The sequence below is a fragment of the Protopterus annectens genome, chromosome 1.part2 (genome assembly GCF_019279795.1).
Source record: "Protopterus annectens isolate FY-2018-M chromosome 1.part2, PAN1.0, whole genome shotgun sequence".
Lineage (NCBI taxonomy): Eukaryota > Metazoa > Chordata > Ceratodontiformes > Protopteridae > Protopterus > Protopterus annectens.
In genome coordinates, this window is record NC_056727.1 from 39,907,793 (window position 1) to 39,920,878 (window position 13,086).

At 42.0% G+C, this 13,086-nt stretch overlaps 1 pseudogene; it reads right to left on the reverse strand.

Annotated features, from left to right (window-relative positions):
- Positions 1-4,135: 4,135 nt before the first annotated feature.
- Positions 4,136-13,086, reverse strand: part of LOC122792331 — a 101,770-nt pseudogene continuing 92,819 nt past the window's right edge.

Here is a 13,086-nt window from a genome sequence, read left to right on the forward strand (position 1 = left end):
ACCTTGTCCCTGGATGAGATACCCTTATTAATGAGGTGGGCCATGTAGAAAGCTTTCTGTACAATGGAGGCAACATGGTGGCTAAAAGTCAGCTTGCTATCAACCTGGGTGCCCAAGTACCTCATGACTGATTGCGTGCTTAGTGCCTTATTATTAATGTGATAATTTGTGGGATGTCATTCTCCCCAAAAGGGATAATGATGCATTTTTTGGCATTCAGTTTGAGGCTATGTTTCTGGCACCAGTCATTTGTTTGGGTGAGGCCCTCTTGGAGGAAGGCCACATCATTAGGGGAATTGATGACAGCACCCAGCTTGCAGTCATCTGCAAACTTTGTCATCCATAGCCCACTAGATTTGGCCTGCACCTCTGAGAAGTATATCCCAAACAGCAGAGGCCCCAAGACTGATCCCTGGGGTACACCGCTTGTTATGGGTCTACTACTTGAGGTGGCTTCCCCTATTTTGACTAAGTAGGTTCTATCAGTGAGCCAGTCTGCTACCTATCTGGTAACATATGGATCGATGCCTAGTTGAGAGAGTTTATCTATTATACCTGAGTGGAGAATAGTATCGAAGGCCTCAGCCAGGTCAAGATAGACGGTCTGCACCATCTTCCCCTCGTCTATAGCTTTGGTGACTGTCTCAAAGAAGTTGGCCAAATTTAACAGGGATGACCTCCCCTTGACAAAACCAAACTGAGCGGGATCAGTTATCTGGAGGTTGCCAATGTCCTTGTTAATTTGGTCCATGGTAATCTGCTCCATGGCCTTGCAGATCAGGCTAGTTAGGCTGATGAGTCTATAATTTCCTGGATCGGTGGATGCTCCACCTTTGTGCAGAGGGATGACAGTAGCTGTCCTCCACTCGAGCTGTGATGAAGCTGGTACTCAGGCTTTGGTGAATAGGATTCCTAATGGTGCTGCAAGGTGCTGCCTGTGTTCATGTAGGATACAGCCTGGGATGTTAACAGGCCCTGTGGAAGCTGTATTTTTGCCTTTGAACGGGCAGTGTTGACTTGCTTCCTAGAGATAAGGGGAGGTACTGGGAATGTCCTGTTTTACTGATGGGGGGCAGTGGGGTGAGGTTTTCGCTGAACCTGTCTGGCAGCAGATTGGCTATATCTACAGGGTTTGTGTATGTGGTGTACTTGACCACCAGTTCTGAGCAGATCTTGGTGCTTCCCTTGATATTGTGGATATATGTGAAGAAAGCCTTATGACAGTCTTTAGTAGATGTGGCCAGTTTGGACTTGAAGTTAATTTGGAGGATTTCACTAGTGCTCTTATTTGCTTGTTCAGGCTAAGGAGAAATTGCGTCAGATTAGATACCTGCTCCTTTTTGGTCCTGGACAGCAGTATTTTTCCTTTTATTATACCGTTTATTTATTGTAGATGTCCACCAGACAGGTTTACTCTTCCTTGCAGCAGATGATTTCATCCTGTCTGGTATTCCAAATTCCATGCAGCTATATAAATGCTCATATAATACTTTGGTGTAGGTCTGGACATATGTGCCAGTTCCTGTGGAGGGGATGTGGCTGTGAAGCTACTTATACCTTCCCTCAGGAGGTTGTAATCAGCTTTGGAGAAGTTTTTTTGTTTGAACCTAGCTGTGGGGGGGGGATGGTGACTTTGAAAGTGACTGCTCTGTGGTCAGATCTTATCAGGGATAATGATACTGTAGGGATGCAGCAGTGGTTATTCATGTTGATTAATACCAAGTCCAAGATATTTTCACCTCTTCTGGGGGTGTCAGCTAACTGGTCCAAGGCATTTGCATTGACAAAATTAAGAAATCTCTGGGCATTTGTATTTTAGCATGAGTATTTCTTCCAATCTATGGTTGGATAGTTAATGTCACCCAGGATCAGGGTAAAGGGTTGAATCTTACTAGATTTGAAGAGTCCAGATAGGTGGAGTGGGCATCCTGAGTCACAGTTGTAGGCCTGTAGCTAGCTATGATTTGAATAAGGGTCTTGTCAGTTGTTAACTGCACCTGGAGTATTTCCTGTGTATCATATTGTTTGACCATCCCAGAGGTGTGTATGTCTTTTATATATATTGCAATTCCACCTCATTTTATTTTGCTGCCCACGGTTTGGGGTCTGAATTAATGATAGGATGAGTAACCTGGTATGGCTGGGGTGTTCTGTGCAGCTTTGAACCAGATTTCTGTGACTGCACATGTCAGCTTCTTTCAAAGTTAAGAATGCTTGCAATGAGTGCAGTTTCATGTTCAGACTCCTAACGTTTAGTAGCATGACCTTTAATTTATGTTTTGATCAAATTTTCATGTTGGTAGTTTTGACCTCAATGCATTGCCTAAAAAAGGCACTATGGGGGAGGCAAGAGCCTTTGCCAGGAACCTGAAGCCAAAAGAAGACAAATGCAGGCTATCTCTGGTAAAGCATTGAGGCTTGTCAATCATGTCATCCCAGGCTGTCAGGTACTGGATCCCCTTGGAATTACATCGGAAACTAAGCCAATTATTAAAGTCAGTCATTTTCTGTTTCTATTGAGGCATCGTTCTGGGTGAAGGTAGAATGCTGCTTAAGGCTAGCAACATATCTGCCTGGGACACATACTCAGCGAGCTCAATCATGTCTTTCTTCATATAGTCCAGGGAGGTACGTCTCAAGTCATTCACTCCAACATGGACTATGACGGAGTCATAGCAGTACCTGTCGAGAGACTTGAGTCCATTGGTGATATGGTGGATTCTGACACCTGACAAATAACTAAGCCTGACTTTCTCCTTATCCAGCCTGGTGTGGGGCACATCTGTGTGTCCCACAATGGAGTCTTCTGTGAATAATATGATGGGTTTATGTTTAGGCCTTAGTGGCTGTGAGACACAGGTGTGTGGACTATGTATGGTGTGTGGTGTGGTGGACAGTGGAGCTTGCATGTGTTTATGCCTCAGAGGTCCCTTTTGTTTAGGTATGCTTTTTTGAGGACCTCTGCATATGTGAGAGTATGTTGTGTAGGTGTAAGTGGTGCTTGATGTGTGGTGTTCATGTTGTCAAGCTTTTCAGTGGCAGATATACTGGTTTGTGGGGGAGAGAGCAATGACACTAGATGCTTGATGTAATTGCATCTCTCACAAATTGTGTTCCTAGGTGGTAGTAGTAGAAAGTTTTCCATGTACATGAGGCAGTTGCTACACTGTCTCAGGATGTCCATATTGACCAGACTGGAAGGAGAAAATGTAGGAAATTGTCCAGCCATATCTGTCAGAAACTGAAAGAGCTAAGATGGTAAAGGGAGAAAGGTCTAAGAGTAATGCTACCAGATGATAACACAAGTGCTACTAAGGGAAAACTTGTAGCTGGAATACCTCAGAAAGGGTTAAAAAACAAGCAGCTGAAGCTCTGGATGCTGCAGACCTGTATCTAGACTACACTACTCAATTTTAAGGTTAAGAACTCAGTAAGAAAAAACTCAGAATGAAGCACAGATTAATCACTTGTAGTCAAAAGTATAGAAATGGTAGTATAAAAAAATTCAGTTAAACAGCAACAAAAGGCAGTAAAATGCATTTAATCAATAACGAATTGGAGTAGATAGCAACAAAATATAGTTACTCAGTAGATTGCTTTGAAACAATAGCTCACAAATCATAACCGTAACAGATAGCACTAATAAAGCAGCAATTCAATAAAATACTGTCATCAATTTAGTGAGACTACCAACAAGCAGTAATAAATATGGTAAACATAAATGAAGTAGAAGGAGGTACAGTTTTTTTTTTTTTTTTAGTAGAAAGTGAAGAGACAGAAGGTAATGAGATAATTCAAGGTTCAGAAGCTAAATGGGTGGGCCTTTACTAAGTTCTCACTATAAGCAGTAGAAGGAGCTGATGGCTAGCATTAAGCTTGCTGACATTAAACTGCTGAAAAGGGTAGCAGAATATCATGTCAGAAAAGTTAATGTAGAGTAGAATAGCAGTTTGTTCCTGTGCTACATACCCCACCTATCCAGCAGTGTGAATGTATGATGGTAAGATTCCAAACTCAGGGGTCTTATCTGCCCTCGTCTTCTGAATTTGGTTTATTAATTATGAATGCCTGTCATTAGTGGTTAAGCGTTTTCATGTTGGTCCTTAAAATAGGAATCTTGTAGTGTTGTAGTGCATCAAATGGTCGAGATTTACTTTCTTGGGTTGAACATCAACAGATCTAGAAGTAGCCTTGCTGCAAAGTTATCCATATCTAGTACCAATGATCCTACTGGTACTGGTGACTTTGAAGATAAGGTGCCATATGGTATGGTAACACCCCTAGGCCAGTCTTCCTGAGGAGGACGTCCAGTCATGTTTAAGATTTTGCAGAGTTGGTCCATTTCTGAATTTCCAAAAAAACAGTGGCTTTTTCCTGTACATCTCTGCAACTATACAGTCTGCACTCCACATGTCCACTGGGGTTGCATAGGCTGACAGAGGTAAAATCTTAGTGGCTCAATACCACAAGGCAATTACCACCAAGGTAAGAGCCATCTGACAACTGTAAATCCATGCAAGCCCAAAGTCAGCCAATTTGACCTGCCCCTGACCTGTGACATGAATATTTAAAGGCTTGAGATCATAATGAACCACACAGTTGGAATGCAGGAAGTTCAAACATCTCAGAAGTTGCTTCATCAGATCGATTATGTTTTCAGCTGGCAAACCAGGAGGTTGTGCCTTCTCATGTTCTCAGGTCCTAGTCTACTTTTACAAACACAAGCATTACCTTAGTTTCCCAGTCTGTCTTCATTATGGCACACACATCCATTAACCTGGCAACATTTCAATACTCAAACTGTTCTAACTGCTTCAGCAGGACAGCTTCTCATAGTATTGACAGGGGTAGTCCATCTTCACTGGTTTGTACTCAGATATTTTTCAGGGCCACAGACTTTTCACTCTGCAGATCTCTGGCTTTGTATACAGTTCTGTAAGCCACTCTATCAATTTCTGAATTTTCACTTCCTTTGCCATTATCACCAGAAGTTGCCAGCTGATAGGCTGAGAACACAGCTATCCACACATTTTTGAGGGATAATGGAAAGAATGAAAATGAGATATACAGTATTATTCGATGCTCATAACATTCACCTAGTCATTATAATATTCCAAAAGAATAAGGGACTGTACATCACTCCAGTGTAGCTATATGATCCCAAGCTCCTTGACAGGATACATTCCATATGGATACAGCTACTGTAACAGTGATCTGTTTAATGATCTACTGTTATGGAAAATTTACTACTTCACTTTATTTTACAAACTTCCGTTTATTCCAATTACCCTCAGCTAGTGGCAGCACACTGAGTTTTCCTCTTGAAGCTCCTCCCATCTTGATATCAGAAAAAATAATTGTTCACACCAGTAACTTCCCATACCAATTACCATATCTTTTTCATTTTCTTAAATACCGCATTGTTCTTCAGGAATGAAAAGCTAAGAGCTCACACTTTTCATGGCTTATCACTGCTAATCAGATCCACTGTACTGTATGATTTTTTGTTGCAGATATTTCGTGATAAGGTTTTGACAAATCCATCCATGTTCCTTGTCATCAGGTAATTACTATTTCATAAACTATGTAGAAAAGCAGAATCTTAGTGTGCAACATGCAACTGTTCTCAGACTGTGTGATGAAATGCATCAATACAGGAATGTCAGCATGTTGGTAGATCAAAGCTTTCCACATCTGTTGTTAAGATACTAACAGTTTACTCTACAGCTTGACAATCAGCAGTGGAGACAGTTCATATTAATAAAGGCAGCATGGGTGTTATGGCATAAATTTCATATATAAACAGTACAGTGCAGTGTAGGTAAATGACTCACCCATGCAACACCATCCAAAGTCATGAATTGCTATCCTGTAGGCCAAAATGTGGTCAAAATGACATATGATATTCAACAGTAATGTGAATGTACACATTTGGTAGTCGTGCATTTTTATGAAGTGTGACTTATGAATAATCTTGCTGTTTGTTAGAGCTGTGGCACCAGAAGTCATTGCATCTCTTTCTCTAATATGCAATGACCCTGGGGTTGACAGCGTTTAAGTGAAGGGTGCAGATGGATAGAGTCTCTCTTTTCATGGAAGTATGTAGAGGCCAAATACCTGCAATTTAAACAAAATTACTTTTTGCGTATGCACAGAAGGTTCTTTTTGGGCAATCTACATGACAGCTTTCAGAATACTAAAGATGGTCTTTACAAGATCAGCTTACAATTGTCTATCTTAATAAGGTAATTTATTTTTTTTTTAATAATTTCATGCTCAAACAGCCAAAGTAATGCAAAAAGGCCAGTAGTCATAAACCTAGTGTACAACTTGCATTGTCAGAAATATGAACGCATAGCTGTGCACCTAAAAGACCACCCTCGGGATTCATGAAGCTCGGCGCAAGGACGGGGTTAGCCTTGTGCCGACCATGTGGCGTAGAGATGGCGCAGCAACACCACATGCATATTAATGACGGCACGTTGCCGTAATGGCCACGTGCATAGGAAACATGTACTAGTGCAGGGGGTATGTCCAAGCACTGCACGGAGGCATGAACATGTCGGCTGCATACGCGCAACCTAAAATGCTGACTAGTACAGCCTGCCACTAATAGTAATCACTCCTGTCAGTGTCCGTGGATGCTGAAATTTATGCAAAGCATACAAGACATCATTGAGAACACCACAATAAGAAGTAAACACAAAAGCACGTAGCTGAATATTGAGTCCCCATCCCTCGAACAAAGATATTTAAAACCCTGTGCCCGTATTCCATTGTAGTATCACTAGTTATACCAAATGGAAGCAAAACGCATCATGTTAGTGCACCACCAATTGCAAAGCCTAGCCCAATGGTTTGGGTTACCACCTGTCCCACATTGTGAGGGACAGTCCCCCTCTAGGCAGGTGTGTCCATACCAAAATCATAATAAATGTGAAATGTCATGCGATAGTAGGACATAATTATGTCCCATGTGTTATGTAATAGCCCCATATAGTACATATGCCCGTATATAAAATACCTATATGTTACAAGAAACAGAATAAGCAAGTAAACGTAACAGAATAAGCAACTACACCGCTACAACAATAAAAGTTATATGTAGGCATGAAACTAAAGTACTATCCTTTGTAATGACCATGGGTATGTGTCGGCCTGTAAACTCAGATATGTGCCATGAAAATGTCCCATCGAGGTCATATGAAAAGGTGGCAACCCTACCAATGGTCAGAGCATTCGCCCAATATCTGCCCATTCGCGGTCCAAGTCGTCCTTGCCAGGACGGCCCATAGATGAACGGATATTACCCGGGTCTACCTACCATGTCATGAAAGATAAGTATTTGTGAGTACCTATGTGCATGAAGTACAGCATGTGGATGATCTGAAATGTTAGTGTAGACCTCACAACCATATTGGTCCCAAAGATATGAAGTATACGCAATGTGTTCTGTTGACTGTGCAATGGGCCATCAACTAGAGAAGGGATGAATGTTGTTTGCGGAATGTGGGGGGTGACGGGTAATGTAATAATTCACCAACGGGAAACTGGGCTGGATGCACAATAGGTGTACTGGAGGTCTACGAGGGAGCGGTGGGTGAATCAAAAAGATAACCAAAGAACAAATATACACATCCGCAATACAATCCCACAAACATGTGAACATTAAAATGTGCAATACACATGTACAGAAATGTTACCGGCACATACCCACATAATGGTCTGGCCTGAACTGAGCCATCCAATCCTGACACACCTGGATACATAATTGAATACCCATCATCCCCTTCACAGCACACCACCCCTCCCCCTTCCTGAACGTCCACCAAAACCAGCCATACTCGGGTTGCTAGATAGGCATGGCCATATCTGCACATAGTGACCCCTACCACATCTAGTAGGCAGTCTCACCCTAGGCATTCTCAGGATTGCAAACTATGTATCCCTTGCATGTATAACCCTGCCTTACAGCTGTAAAGCAAAGATGGTCATCGGTCCCCACAATTTTTGGATATCCCTCATGGGATATGTATCTGTTCTAAACATTCGACTTGGTGTCACGACACGATGTCCAGTCCTGTATACATCTGGTCACAAGTTGTATGAGCAGTAGTTGTCCACAAGACTGCTCAGCCTCCAGCCGGTCCTGCAGAACCTACGACCCAGGATTAAACACCTGACCATGATGCACGTCTCCCCACGTGCATTATTGGGAATATATACCTTACACATTCACACAGTGGCAGTCGAATATAGGGTGCCTAAGGCGCTTTAAAGCAGATGTAAGTAGGGTTAGCACCTGCCCCACCATGTGAGGGATTAAACACCTGACCGTGATGTACATCTCCCCATGTGCATTATCGGGAATATATACCTTACACATTCGCATAGTGGCAGTCGGATATAGGGTGCTTAAGGTGCTGTAAAACAGACGTAAGTAAGGTTACCACCTGCCCCATCTTGTGAGGGACAGTCACTTTTTGGGTAGTTGTGTCCAGACCAAATATAATGCAATGGCAAATATCCTGTGATTGTAGGAAATATGTCCCATATCTCATGTACCAGTTGCATAAAACAGTTATTTATGTAAAATACTCAAAGGCCGAAAGAAGAAGAAGAAGACTCAAAGTTACAAGAAACAGATGAAGCAAACAAACCACTACAAGAATAAGTGTTCATTTAGGCTCTAACCTTTGCACTGAGAATGGGTATGTGTCGGCCTGTAAAGTCTGATGTGTGTCCCGAAAATGCCCCGATTTGGCCATATTTAAAGGTAGCAACCCGTGACGTAAGCGGGTATGCAAGAGTGTATGCTCGACGGTAGGTGGCGGTGATTCAATGGTATGGGAAATGTAAATGAGCATGTAGGTGTATATGCATGTGTATGTACAGACCGATATTTATATATATATATATATACATATATATATATATATATATGTGTGTATACACACACACACACACACACACACACATATATATATATATATATATATATATATATATATATATATATATATATATATAAACATATATATGTAGATATGAAGAAGGAACATGGTCACAATATAGGAAATCCCCATAATAGTTAGTGCTGTTATATATCAGGATGGCCATAGCTGAGCACACCTCTGCATCCCCAACCACAGGTAGGACACTAAAAATGGAACAAATGATCTCCCCTTGCTATGTCAGACTTTCAACTAGGTACAGGGCAGTCCTGGTCCCCAGACGGACAAGCCTAAACCTGGAAGACCATATGAACACCCTGAAAATCAAACACACATATTTGCCGGGACTATAGGCTGTAGAGGTCTGAATTTCCTCGGAGTGAGTCAACATGCAGCACGAGTTGAGAACAGTAGGTAATAGGGAATGGCGCATGTGTAGTAGTGCATTTTTCCCAACAGGTAAATGGATGCCTTCTGTGTAAGTGAAGTGATCAGGCATGTGTTCGGGTAACTATGCACCATGGGTATACATATAAATGAGGCAGAACACCAATAGTGTAGTGGTTAGAGCATCCGCCTAACGAAAAGGCATTCATGATTCAAGGTCGACAATAGCACATATCATTTTCCTTGTGGAATTTATATTGCTCTGCTGTAAAGCCGACATTTAAACATGTAAAGGTGAACGTGTGTATCGCATGGGACTATTAACCTGATCATTTCAATCAAAGTGGTATTGTCATAATGTATAAGGCACAAATAAGCATAAATAAGCGACAGTAAACATATGTAATGCACAGTAAGCATAGGCGAGTGCACCTGCGCGGGTGTAAGCAGCTCCCAGCATAAGAAATGTATGTTTTTATGTACAGATGTAATATACACACACACACACACACACACACACACACACACACACACACACATATATGTGTGTATAGATATATATCTACATATATAAGAAATATATATATATATATATATATATATATATATATATATATATATATATATATAAAGAATGGACGTTGTAACAGTAAAGCATACACAAGGGATGTGAAGGGAATCAAGACCAATGTTGGTATTATAAAGTGCTTTCAGTGTATGTCATAAAAACTGCCCAGGAGTGAGCAGAGCACCGCTACTCACACCACAGGCAGGGTATTACAAGTGGGAGTAACATCGTTGAAATGCTAGGTCTACTTTACACACAGATGGAATGTAGTCCCATGCTGGGACCTCCAAAAATTGGAAAGCGCAAATGGCCGTATTCCATAACCCCAGGAAAGGCACGTATGTGCAAATATACATGGTGGGAGGCCCTGTGAATACACAAGGCAGGACAGAATGTGTGTAGGGCCCCAAAAGCTATGGAGAGGGAAATGTGTAAAGGTGTGTCATGGCTGCGATAACAAGTGGATAATGGATGTTACGCATGTAAATTTAACATGGGTGGGGTGGAGGAACTATGAGTATGTATATATTAATGTAAATATATATATATATATATATATATATATATATATATATATATATATATATATATATATATATATATGTTACAGTAAATATACACATGTATATACCTAGGTTATGTTACAGCAGTTATGGGTAACATGTTTAGACCGGGCATATGTTGGTGGGAGGTCCACTCAACAAATGTCTACTTATCACCGCCCCCCCAGCTAGCCCGGTGAGACATACAGACATGCAATAAAGGTAAATACAACACTGGTTTCCCAGACCACCAGCAGGAAACTACCAGTGGGAGAGATCTACAAGGTCTACACTTTAAATATGGACAGTGATGTCCCTTGCGGGACACCAAAAATTTGGTGTCTTCAGTCAATGAGAGTAACACAGTTACGACCAGGATGTAGCTGTACACGGAACAGTAGGTTGTGCAAGCCTGATAACACAAGAATTGACACAACGTATGACATGTGTCCCGACACAGGGAGAGTGGGCAGTGTGTAGGTGTGTGTTCATATCCCACCTGCATCCACCTGTATCCACAGTAAGGATGAGTGCTGTAGAGTAGTGGCAGGTGGGGGAACTATGGGTATGCGATTATGGGGCTAGGCGTGCAGGTGTTGGCTAGCAGACACATATTAGGACTGCCCTGTGGGTGTAAGTAATATTCCGATGTGGGTATAGCAGATGGTCATACCTCCCAAACTGTAAGAGCACAATTACTGGACAGTCCGTAAACCATTGGGGGAATATATAGAGACCATATCATTGAACTGTCCCCGATTACCAGGGACGTCCATGATTATGAATCAGAATCTTAACACAGTCTCAACTAAACCATCTGAACCATCCAACTAAACCATGGCAGATTACATGTAGTGAATAATGACAACATGTAAGAGTCATAAACTGCATGCACCTCAGACAATGTGGATGAATATGTATGTGCTCTGTGTCCGTCAATGTGTCAGGTTAATAACAACAACCTTCTAAATGTGTCCCTGAGGTCGTTATGCAGTATCCCTGATTCATTGTTTATTCTTCTCCATTCGTATGAGAGGTCTGATAGTGAGAGAAAGCACATGTTCCGCTGACTACCTTAGAAAGTTGATAGAGTAATAGGTTTGGGGTCACCACCTGCCCACCTTTGCGAGGGACACTCCCCTGTGGGCAGTTGTGTCCTGCATAATAACTGTAATTAAGGCAAATGTCCTGTGATTTAGGGCAAAGACTACCTATATTGTCTATGGTAGTAGCATAAAACAATTATGTTCCTCTGAAACACCTAAATGTTATAGGTAACAGTATAAGCAACTATAATGCTACAAGAGTAACCTTTTATTTAGGCGAAACAGTGAAGTAAACCCCTTTCTACTGGCTGAGGATGTGTTGCCCTGCAAAGTCTGACATCTCTACATACAGGTTCTATAGGGTTGCCACCTTTCCAAATGGCCAGAGTGGGACATGTTCTGTAGAAATGTCAGACATTCCATGACTAAATATACCTAAAGCCGTGCATAGTACAGGATTACACTTATTTGCACAAATAAAAGCTTAATCTAGTTGCATTTGAATTGCTTATAATACTTCACATAACATATAGATACTGCGGTGGTGGTGCTGCAGTAGCATTGTCACCTCACAGTAAGACGTTGTCCTGTTCGATTCTCAGCTAGATCATCTTCTGTGTGGAGACATACATGAATGGGTGTTCCTTCATTGAAGGTTGTGCGTCAGGGCCGGCAACTCAGCACGTAAAAATCTACTGTCAATCATTAGCGGACCGGAGTTCTGCTGTGGTGACCCCTAACCGGGAAAAGCCGAAAGACACAACAACTTCACATAACATATAGAAGTGTCATATATAAAATAACTGTTGTATGCAATTATTAATGAAACGTAGAATATAATAATGTCATGTAATCTGGACATGTGCTATTTCTTGATTATTTTCGCACTGTCCCTCACAAAGTGGGACAGGTAGTAACCCTAAAGTCCTACCTTGGCCAATTGAGAAGGTGGCAAACCTATAATAGGTATGCAGTAGCATGACCCGTCTGACGGATGTAGCTACCACAACCCAACTACTCGTTTGTAATGCAGGGTCTTGGTTCCCATGTATCAGCCAGATGGGAGCAGAGTGTATGTGGAACACACAAATATGATTAATTCACTGGACAGACCGCTGATTCTCTACAGTCGAATGTCATGCCGTCGCCTAATGGGTAGCCATTCCCGATACTGTAGTCATGTAGTCCGATGTGATAGGCATTACAAGGTGGGAGCAGATTGTAAGAGGAACACACAATTATGAATGATTCACCGGACAGGCCGCTAATTTCATACAGTCGAACGCCATGCGGTCAGCTAATGGGCAGCCATTCCCGATACTGTAGTCAGGTGTGGCCTTAGGTCAATTGGTGCCCTAGGCAGAGGGCACAATGGCACCCCCCACCACACCACCCACTGCCCCCATCCTGGTCTACCTACACCAAATAAATACTGGTAAAGTGCACCCACTAAAGCGTGCCCTAGGCGGCCGCTTAGTTGGCCTATGCCTAAGGCCGGCTATGACTGTAGTCATGTAGTCCGATGTGATAGGCATCACAAGGTATGCCTAAGAGGAACACATGAATATGAATGATTCTCCGGACAGGCC